Below are 11,120 nucleotides of genomic sequence, written 5' to 3'. Positions count from 1 at the left end.
AAATGTTCCGTAATGTAAATGTAACGAGATCGTAATGAGAAATTAATATGTATGAAATTGTATTGGATGCGAATGGAAATCAGTGGACGTGTGAAGATGTGGTTGCCAATGAGCTGCAGGTTTATCGTACGATTCTAACACGTAATATGTAAAATAGTACATAGTACGCGGATTTCTATGCATCTATAGGAAATTTATATGTCTACGATTTGCATATGTAAATATACAAAAATGTATAAAATCTTCAAGATTCTTTTACCGTCTTGGTTACGTGATTCGACCGTACAAGCATTTTAACGACGCTCGTTCCACGATAGCAACGTCACTGTTGTTGTTTCAGTCGGGATTTTTATCGATTAATTATCACGAATTTGGTTGAGTTACACTGCCTTCGTTGTGGATTTTGGACATCAAAGCAGAGGGTGGTATGATGGATTAATACTTCGATACTCGTGTCACCCATATTTCATGACACGCGATATGCGAGTTTTTATGGATGTTCCATCATTTACGGATGAAGGACGAATTTAATATACGTCTCTCGCCTTTAATGGAAGGTGCATTTAATGGAAGGATTAATACGATCAGGTGAGAATTAATCAATCGTTATACAATGTGTACTTACGAATGAATGGCAAACGTCGTAATGACCGATAGAGAATAATTATTTTTAATCTTGGAATTGTAAAATGCAACGATCTTTCTCCGAAGAATAAGGAATAAGATATCAAATTTGTTTGTATTAAATTCGAGGAATAACATCTAGACTTTATTAAACTTGATAAGCAAAAGGAGAACTCGTCTCTTATTCGAGACGTACGCGATTTCCCAGCAAAGGGACAGGAAAGTATAATTCGTACGCGACAGTAGCGAAGAGACAGGAGAGACACGCGCACACACTTACAACTCATCACTCCGCTGACAGAATCAATTTTCTCCTTCCGAGATGTTTTCCACAAAGAAGAACGCGAATCTTTTGCGCGCGCTTCTGCTCATTCACTTTGCCAGAGAGTTTAAAGAACGCGATACCGGTTAAGCTCGCATGTTTCCAAGGAACACTTGCGCGATATTATGGAAACAGTTATAATTCGAAGTATAAAAATACTTCTTTAGGGAAGCGAGTCACGTTGCTGATGAAAATATTAAGAAGAGGGAGAATCGATCCTGTCATCTTTTCGTTAACTGATCGTTCTTATTTCTCTGATCGAGGCATATGGTTTCATTCGAGAAAGGCGAAAATGTGTTCTAAATTCTCACACGAAGATAAAAAATTAATTAAATGACAAATAACACTTGACACACAACTATGAATATTAACTCTTTGCACTCTGAGTTTTATTTCATTGTCGTTACCAGCAGCTTTTAAATATTTCATTTGATGTTTACTTTAACTAAAAAATAGGAATTTAAATAAACGAAGGAAGAAAGAAATTCACTTAAATACCAGTTTTATTCGCACTATCGTCGTATTTTGTAATTTTTAAGCGTATGATGTATTTTGAAACAATTTCCAGGATGCAATCCTGCTTTTCATTCGCACGTTTCACAAAAAAAGGTGGCACTGAAAGAACGTCGAGTGGAACTCGACGAAGGAGCTGCTGAGATAAAAACTGACGTCGAGTCACACTCGACTTAGGAGTGCAAAGGGTTAAAGACGTAATTATCGAGACCTATGCGCTAAACTCACGTGACAAAAGCTATCACATCGATTCAATACAATCTATACAACGAGGAAGAATAATATTTAATAAGATAAGAATGTTTATTTGCTTTATTGGAAATCGCGATACGAAACGGGCACGATGACCGTCTATGCGAATATTACAATATTTGTGGAACAAAGTTGATCAAGGCTATCTTCGTGTCTCGATAAATCTTAAATTTCATCGCGCGTTTAATCGAAATTCAGGATGGAAGAATCTACGCGACACAAAGCGTTGGTGGTAAATAATAAATACTTGCATGATCCCACTTAATTATACATTCATGCGTGAAATGATCTGGAATTAACGTCGATTGAAAGAGTATCGAATTGATTGGCGGGCGAAAGAATGTGGAAAAATGACGTACGATTGCGTGGAACAAATAGGAAATCAAGCGAGTGTCAGCGGAAGCAAATCGCCGTGAAATATTTCGCGGGAAGAAGCTTCGATTCCGTATTCCACGTAGCACGTTAGAATCCTGGGATCAGATTACCTGGAAATATCGCGTCTTCGCGTCTAAAAGTGGCGATAATCGAATGAAAAGCGAAGAATTTCACTTGCCACTGTATTGCGAAATTGTTTTCAAAAGTGACAGAAAATTGTAGAATTATTATAGGAATATATCTATTTACTTTGTTGCAATTCCGAAGTACGCTAATAACGCAATGTTCGAGATAATCATTCTATCAAAAGGTCTCTTCCATATTTTCCAGTTGTCGTATTAATCCTGTCATGTAATATTTGATAATTCGATCAAGAATATTAGGAACGTAAAAGAACCGATTAACAAGACAACGTTTCATTCGCGATCTCTCTTTCAAATAATTTCCAGTTCATCGAACTCTGGTTTCTGACATCGTGGTCACGAGAAGCAATTCCTACTAGCGTCTGTCTAAATTCTACAATTTTTGGAAGCTGAAGAAATTGAAATATTTAGGCAAATAACGACAAGAATAATGTTTCCCTTGTCGCAAAATCATCGACAGAGGCAACGAGATCAAACTAATATGATTCCAGGCCACATCGGTATCCAAGGTAACGAGGAGGTCGCCAACCAGGTCGCTAAACAGGCCGCCACGTCCTCAAATTCGAATGAATATTCTATGACCTCCTTCGTGGAACACTTCGTTATAGATCCTAAAAACTGATTAATCCAGCGATGACAAAGAGATTGGAGACTATAACGGCACACGCCCACGTTAAAAACATCAGCGACTCGCTCTTCCAAAAATACGATTTAACCCTCTCGTTGCTCAGAACAAACCAAGTCGCTATTACTCGCAGGCGAATAGGCCACGCAAAAATCGCCTACTTTTATTTATCGCTAAAGGATCTATGCGAAGATTGCTACGTACCAGTCACAGGGGAAAATCTTATTTTATCCTATCAGAAGTATAACACGCGTCGCATGAAGCAGAAACTGAATCCGTGTACCAAAGACAATGTCAAGAAGAACAACATCCACAAACTGCTAAGATTCATTAAAGAAATCAAAATAATCGACGGGATACTTTAAGCACATTCGCCTGCATCGTCAACAGCCTCGCGTTAAATCTACTTATACAGGGTGGTTGGTAACTGGTGGCACAAGCGGAAACGGGGTGATTCTACGCGAAAAAAGAAGTCGAAAATATAGAATAACAATTTTTCGTTCGAGGCTTTGTTTTCGAGAAAATCGACTTTGAATTTTCGCTCGATATGCGTGCTCTTTATCGCGTCTCGTTATAACGGGTCTCATTGTAGATCGTTTTTAAATTTTCAAATTTTCGAATTTTTAAATTTTTAAATTTTCAAATTTTCAAATTTTTAAATTTTTAAATTTTCAAATTTTCGAATTTTTAAATTTTTAAATTTTCAAATTTTCAAATTTTTAAATTTTTAAATTTTCAAATTTTCGAATTTTTAAATTTTTAAATTTTCAAATTTTCAAATTTTTAAATTTTTAAATTTTCAAATTTTCGAATTTTTAAATTTTTAAATTTTCAAATTTTCAAATTTTTAAATTTTTAAATTTTTAAATTTTTATTCTATATTTTCGACTTCCTTTTTCGCGTAGAATCACCCCCTTTCCGCTTGTACCACCAGTTACCAACCACCCTGTATAAAAAGAATTCTTTTATTTCTGCCTCGAATTTTTTGTATAGCTTTATAAAGTATTATGTACATGCTGAATTGTTTTATTTATGTTCCTTAAAAATATCGCGTTTACGCAATTTCTACTCATTAGCAAATAATCCTACTTTGCTTCATGACACTTCTCAACCTTTAATCGTCGAACGAAATTTTAAAAAGATCCGTAAATGTTCGAAAACTCTGATTCTCCGCCTGTGTGATTCTGTTTCTCGTGAAACAGCGAAAATCGTTTTACGTAAAAATAATAGGGCAGATACAGGCGTTAGAACGAGGTGGTAAAAAGGTATGCAGTGGAAATTCAGTCGGTTAACTGGGTGCAAGGACGCTCTCCCGTCAGATTTCCCGTGGTAACGTGCTGGGACCAGGAAATGAAGAGGATTCGAAGAAGAGAGAATGGTTTACGAGGAGGCACGTAGTTACAAGTTCCGCGCTCGCTTAAACCGGGCGAGTTTCCTTTTACGAGACTTCACCGTGGAAATATCGCACCTCGTGTCCCACCGAAAGCTCAGCTCTACGATTTCGCCAGCCTTTTGGCGTTAGAAAAATATTTCTGTACTTTGAGAGAAGAACATTCAACGACACTTTCTTTCTTAATATTCCAAACTAATTTTAATACCACAGAATCTTATCGTTGCCACTTTGGACGATATGTTCGACTCGATAATTACTTGCACTGGTTTCTCAATGTAATAGTTAAACTTTAAAAATAAGGAACAACGTTCTCGTAATTTGCTTGAAATGTTTCTTCCGATAAAATCGAATTTTCTCTCCGAGTTCACCAAGTCAGGGTCAATTTATTTCTTTTATTGGGCCGACATTATCAAGAGAGTGTATCTTATTCCTTCAGCTGTTCAATTCGATTCGATTTGATAAATTGTAGCTGACACGAGCTATCGTCAGGTATCGTCCGAAAGAGAAACGAAGGAAAATAAACCGGCAATGGTGAAACTAATAAATAGAGAGCGGATATTTATGCGAATACATATTTTTATCGACACAACTAGAGAGATTGAACCCGAGAAAAGATTTTTCGTCCATCAAATATTATAACTAGATTGCAGATACTTATTCAAATTAATTTTTTTTTTCATTTTACTCATTTGCCTTTTTTCTCTTTTTTTTGGATATGATTAAAAAAAAGGAGGAATCTAGAAATTTGTTTCGTTCGCTAAATATTGCTGAGAGTATTACATTTCGGATATTTTGTATATTTTTGCGCATCGAGTGCACTGTCCGTATTTTCAATTTCTCTGAACTTTACTGGCAAACGCATAAATATCCGCAACCTATTTATAGAGTAAAGTACATAAAACACGAAACGTACAAAGCGAGCATCGTCCAACGAAACTACGTAAAACGAATTTTTGAAGAAACTTTATTAAAATAGCGAAACGAGTGAAACAGCTGCTTGCAAGTGTGTATTCTCTCGAAATCGATTTTTATAGGCAAGAAGAAACGCAATTACCGGACAAATTCGTGTCGCAGATGCGTGTAACTCATCGATCCAAGAAATTATTTCACGGAAATCGATTAACGAGATTGAGCAGGATTCGCGCGTGAAAATTCTCAGACTGATGAACTATTCAAGATATAAAATAAAAGAAATAGTTAAATATAGAAGAAATAGTTAAAATAGTATATCTAATATACCGATAATGGCTAAAAAAATTCTCTTTAATATTGTTATTTCTTTCTTTTTTAGAAAAATACCTAAACAGCAACTATCTTTTTGCAAACGAATCCCTTTGTACGATTTCGATGAAATAAGAGCTATGTGACACACGGTAATATCTAAATATTCAAATTACGATTACGTTCTCGGAATCTTTACCGAGCTCGTTGCATTTCTGCTTTTCTTCAGGACAAAAACTAAAACATTACTTCCGTATACAACGTTCGATATGATGCACTTTATTAATAGATCGACAAACTGTTTCCGTACGCCTAAAGACATCAATACGATTTCGATTCAAGAAGATAAATTACTGGAACAAATTTATACAATTCCTACTGTAACTACGAATCTTCATTTTGTAATGAAATAAGCAGCACTTATCTTTCCATCTAATATTTAAATTCTGTATCATCACGATTAGCGTGATAATACAGAATTATCCACCAGAAGTTTCTTTCGTTTCATAAGGTGAGAATAGATGAACAACAATTTCTGTTTTATATTATTGTATTGAATTAGGTATGATCCATTTCGTTCTATTTTTCTATTATTATGTTCGTGCATAATTCGATAAACTAATATAAAACAAAAAACATTGTGCGTCTATTATTTCCTTATGAAACGAAAGAAACTTTTCAGACAACCTGATACTTTAGTCCGTGTTGCATGATGTATTTCGTGCCGAATTTACTTTTTAGTATTAAGTAATTGAATTACTTGTGCGTAGAATGCGTAGAATGACGTGTTTGTTGCCAAATTCACGTAGCATTACAAAATATTCTATAACACGGGATATTTCAAATAAATCGATTTTTACACTTTCTGCCTTCTTTGCCAATTTCTTGCAGCTAAAATATAACTTCGTTCCTCGATGCTTATCTATTCATAATTATCCACTTTTACTTCCGTCCATTCTATATAAAGGATAGACTATTCTATCCTATGTAAACAAGTTTTACATTAAATTATCATCTAGAGGAAAATATTCGTTGTTTTGCGAGATAATGCGTTTTGTTTAGTCTTCCTAAGATATAATTTCGTAGCTGTTTTAATTTCATTTAACTCTCTTTGTCGCAAAAGTTTCTTCTTAGAAACTTCGTTGGATCTGAAATTGTTCGGTTACACTTGTTTCATTTGTATTCGTTCCGTAATCGAAGAGTATTCCACGATACGTACACATATCCCTTTTCAAATGCTGTTGTCGCGTAGCAAATGAATAATTTATAGAGCAACTCATCACGACCATAAATTCATCGGTGCTGTTACGTAATGCTGTCACAGGCTGCCTTGCTTGGGATCAAGTCATGGAACATATTGTGCATATAATTGCAATGACTATCACGCGAATCTTCCGATCTGGTACCTCATCTAACATATTATGTGCTTCGATACATTTGTAACGATTTATTGGAAAATTCGCAATGATTTCGTGCTAATTGTATCGATTTACTATCGCATTTATTTATTAGAATTCTGGTCTGCTAGACCAGTAACCAAAAATCATGGATTACGAAAATTGCACGGTTCCATCGATCACGCGATGCAGAAACCGAAGAATATGAAAGATTCGAAATTATGGAAGAACTAGAGGAGAAAGAGAAAAATAAGAATATATAAATTTTATGATTCCGGCGTCTCCGTCGATGAATTTTATAATCCAAAAGTTATAAAGTAGCAGATTCCACAGTTGCGATCGAGTCTCTGCTTGTAGAAGAACTTATTATTCAAAAATCATGGCGCGTAGATTTCCGCGGCTCCATTGTCCTCTCTGTACCTAATTTCGTACGTACTTCAGAATTCACTGAATGTACAATTCTATTATATTACTTTGCAGACATTGTAAAATCCGATGTCGCTTCCTCGTGTGCAACGAATTGAACGTACGATCCAAGACGAATTCCAAGCCAATAATAACAGCTAATAAACTCTGAAATAGCTGGAACTGTGTTTTACAAATTCCAAAACCATCATCCAGATCGTTCATTGATAATATGCCACGCGTCTCGTTTTATCCTTTGGATGCGACGCGAGACAGCCTTTACGTTTCCAGTTCATGAAATACAACCTTTCACGGGATTTCGTTATTTCGAAGAACATTTTATGGTTCTACGATGGTCGTAAACAGATTCTACGACTGGAAAATAACTCCTACTGAATTCTACAAGCACGATGCCCCTGCGTCTTCTTTTCACTTCGATCTCCTCAAAGCTTCTACTTATTTCATCCGCAATATTTTTATTAAACGTCAATATAAGCGAAGAATTGACGAAGATCTAATTTTAATTCCATCTGTTGCATGCTTCCTCCTGTTGCTTTCCTTCCATCTTTTCTTGCGTTCGTCCTCGTTATAGCGATTCCGTGTGAAAATTCGCCAACCTTATCCGAACGATTCCTCGTCGTCGGAGCTTCGACTATCGAAGGAGAAGACTTTAAGGACCGTATCTTGGCAACCATGAACGAGAATCAATTAAAGCTAAAACGCGAAGCACCGTTGCCAGAAATAGCGTAACAGCGGTTAATCATTGAGAGTCATCACGAGGCCATGTGCGGAATAAATGCTTATGAACACGCCGGTAAAACTCCATCGGTATATTTTTATCGACGAGTCTATTTCTTTGGCCACTTTATAGCGGCCGAAATAAAATCTTTTATACGCTTCTCGCGATAATAAACGTATCTCGAAATCGATCAAGGCGTATGAAATATATGTTACAGAGGAGAATTCTGGATAATTCGCGTCATTCGAGATGAGGTAATTTCAGCTTGCAATCGTGCAAACGAGGACCAGCGATGCGAGCTTTAATTAATAAGCTAGAGAAATGCTTTCGGTGCGACGGTAGGTGGAAATTGTATAGCGCGGGTGAAGTGGCGTTAAACTGTAATGGAGATTTTTAGGCTGGTTCTATGTGCATGAAAATGAGAATTATATTTCAACAGATATCAAAACATGGACAGTGGCTGAATATTTGGTTTAAATTTTTAGCTTTCTATTACAAGGTAATGGAAAGAGTGGATTTTTGAGATAAGATGTGAAACGTTAAAAATGCAATATTATTAAAGTAATATCAAACTGATACTAAACAACATTTGCAACTGCATTTTGGATTTTGTAACTGCAAAAACAGGTTGTACTTCGATGCAACCTTTTACGTACGAAATAATAGGAGTAGATTTTTGAAACATTTCCATGAATTTTTCAAGAGCACGATGATCACGTTTACCTCGTAACAGGGTGCGGTTGTGCGCGTATCACTATCCATCAGAGTGTTCCTGGTTTAATGAGGAATCACGTTCGAATATTCTCTCTGATAGCGACATTTCTGACAACGTTCGCAGACTGCTAAGTGAGCTGACCATACTTCGTCGATGTCGTAATTAATGGAACACACAGAGGATCGGTAAATCTCGTTAAATGCATCGACGTTCAGCAGTATCGTTCGTCGTTCGACTGAGATGGCATCGGATTTCTCGAACGAGAGAGATTCCACTTTTAGAGAAATTGTTTGCTAGAGAAGATCCGCGTTGCTAATTAAATCCCTCAGTTCGTTGATTAAGCACGAATTCTGAATAATCGTGGCGACATTGCTTACAGCCTGTTAACGAGCTAAACGAAGAATTGAAGAATTACAACGAAGGAATTTATTTTTCCAATTTTCACGCGCGATATGTTCTCGATGAGATATTTAATTTTGTAAGAAAACACTGTAGTTAAACGCTCGTAAGATTATGTTAACGTGACCGAAGTGGACGTAATGTTCTTAAGTACCGTTTTATGGAACGTAAACGAAAAAGAATAAAAGAAACGCACGAAAGATGCAAATACGCCGGAACTGATAGTAAGCCAGAACTTGTATTCATATTTACTTAAACTCGAGGCTAAGAATCGTGAACAAGGACGTGGTTATTCGTTAACGTTTTACTTCGGGATACTTCGTCGCGTTGTTGACTCAAACACGAGAAGTTTCACTTTTTTCGGTGCATTCAGATATATAGATATATGAAACTATAAAATTATAAAACTTGTATCTATTTTGATATTGGGAAGATTCATTGCCATTTGGAAAATTCTAATATCTTTTATTCCTATAATGTATAGTTTATTATCAGATGATGTAACAACTTTTCTGATTTATTTACTCAATGATAAGTTGTCGCAATGATTTTTTATCGAATAAAATAAATGTGCAAAGTTTTTAGAATTCCACTGAAATATTTATTTGTGTCATTATTCTCAAACTTTTATAGTTTCGAGCGACTGAATTTCACACACGTTCAGTGACATTATAAATCAAGAAATATCACGAGGTTCACGATCGCCAAACAGATTTATAGTAACCTATTTGAATTTCATGCGAACGCACACCGAATACAATGTTCTTCTGAATACGGTATTTAATATATTTTGAAGTTCAACTCGTTGAAAATTGTATTTGTTATACAATTATCTATTGTATTATATTTTTATCGTATTATCATATTATTATACACTTATTTCGCTTCGTGATCCTGTTAACCAAGAATATTATTATTTACAAATCGATATCGCATTGTTTTATCGATTTCCGTCGGTATCTGAAAAGCGTTATTTTTCTTTTTTCCATTGCGAACAAGTGCATTTTCATTAAATCTCTCTGGTGATACATTTTCATCGAAGAATCGCATCGAATTAAAATGTTCGGGAGCATTTTGAAAATAAATGAAAAATATTTATATCTGTCGGAACGTTCGTAATAAATCGCTTTTGTACGAACGAATAGAAGGATTCTGAAGAAACGTGAAATATGCATAAATCGATCACCTAACGTTAGAACGCGTTTTGTTAAATTTTCGTTTCTATTTCGAAAAAATATTAGTCACTTTCAAATCTCAGTTCACCTTGAAATTTACACGCGGAGAGAGACTGGAATATATTAAAAGAATGACAAGCCTTAACAAAAGACACCGTCGCTTTCTATTTCGAACTGATTCATTTTCCACACGGATTTTCTTCAACTCGTACACCTCGCGTATTCAAAAAATAACCGCGAAACGTTTCTGTGCTTCGCATAAAGAGAATTACGTCTTTTTACACTTAGGTAAATCAATTTTTCAACTTTCAAAAAGATCAACCAGGCTAGAATAATACAAACTCGAATAGTCAAAGTCGCGTTACCATTAACAATGCAATTTCTACAATTTATTTTTCTAGTCTATCCTTCGTTCAGTTTCGGTTTTTTTATTTTCCTGTCGTTTTTCTTTATATTTCGATCGCTAATCTTGCAACAAATATTTCTCTCAAAAGAGTAACGAAATATTTCGAACATCTGCACCATGGTATTCCTACTTCGCTGAGTGGCAGTCAAAGTGTTAACCACGATCGAGTAACTCAAATTTGATCGAATAGCAGAGTATTGTGTTGTAATATACAGGGTGGTTGGTAACTGATGGTACAAGAGGAAAGGGGGTGATTCTACGCGAAAAAAGAAATCGAAAATACAGAATAAAAATTTTTTTTTAATTTTTCCATCGAGACAACGATCTACAGTGAGATCCGTTATAACGTACCGCACGCGTAACGAGCGAAAATTCAAAGTCGATTTTCTCGAAAACAAAGCCTCAACCCCCCCCCC

At 35.6% G+C, this 11,120-nt stretch overlaps 1 protein-coding gene across 1 annotated transcript in view; it reads right to left on the bottom strand.

The window, feature by feature from the left end:
* Positions 1-11,120, bottom strand: part of LOC100750065 (calcitonin gene-related peptide type 1 receptor-like) — a 134,194-nt gene that overhangs the window by 120,626 nt on the left and 2,448 nt on the right.

The sequence above is a fragment of the Bombus impatiens genome, unplaced genomic scaffold (genome assembly GCF_000188095.3).
Source record: "Bombus impatiens unplaced genomic scaffold, BIMP_2.2 scf_0060, whole genome shotgun sequence".
In the NCBI taxonomy this organism is placed as follows: Eukaryota; Metazoa; Arthropoda; class Insecta; order Hymenoptera; family Apidae; genus Bombus; species Bombus impatiens.
The sequence above is the reverse complement of the archived record's forward strand: the minus strand, read 5'-3'. Positions and strand labels throughout refer to the sequence as shown.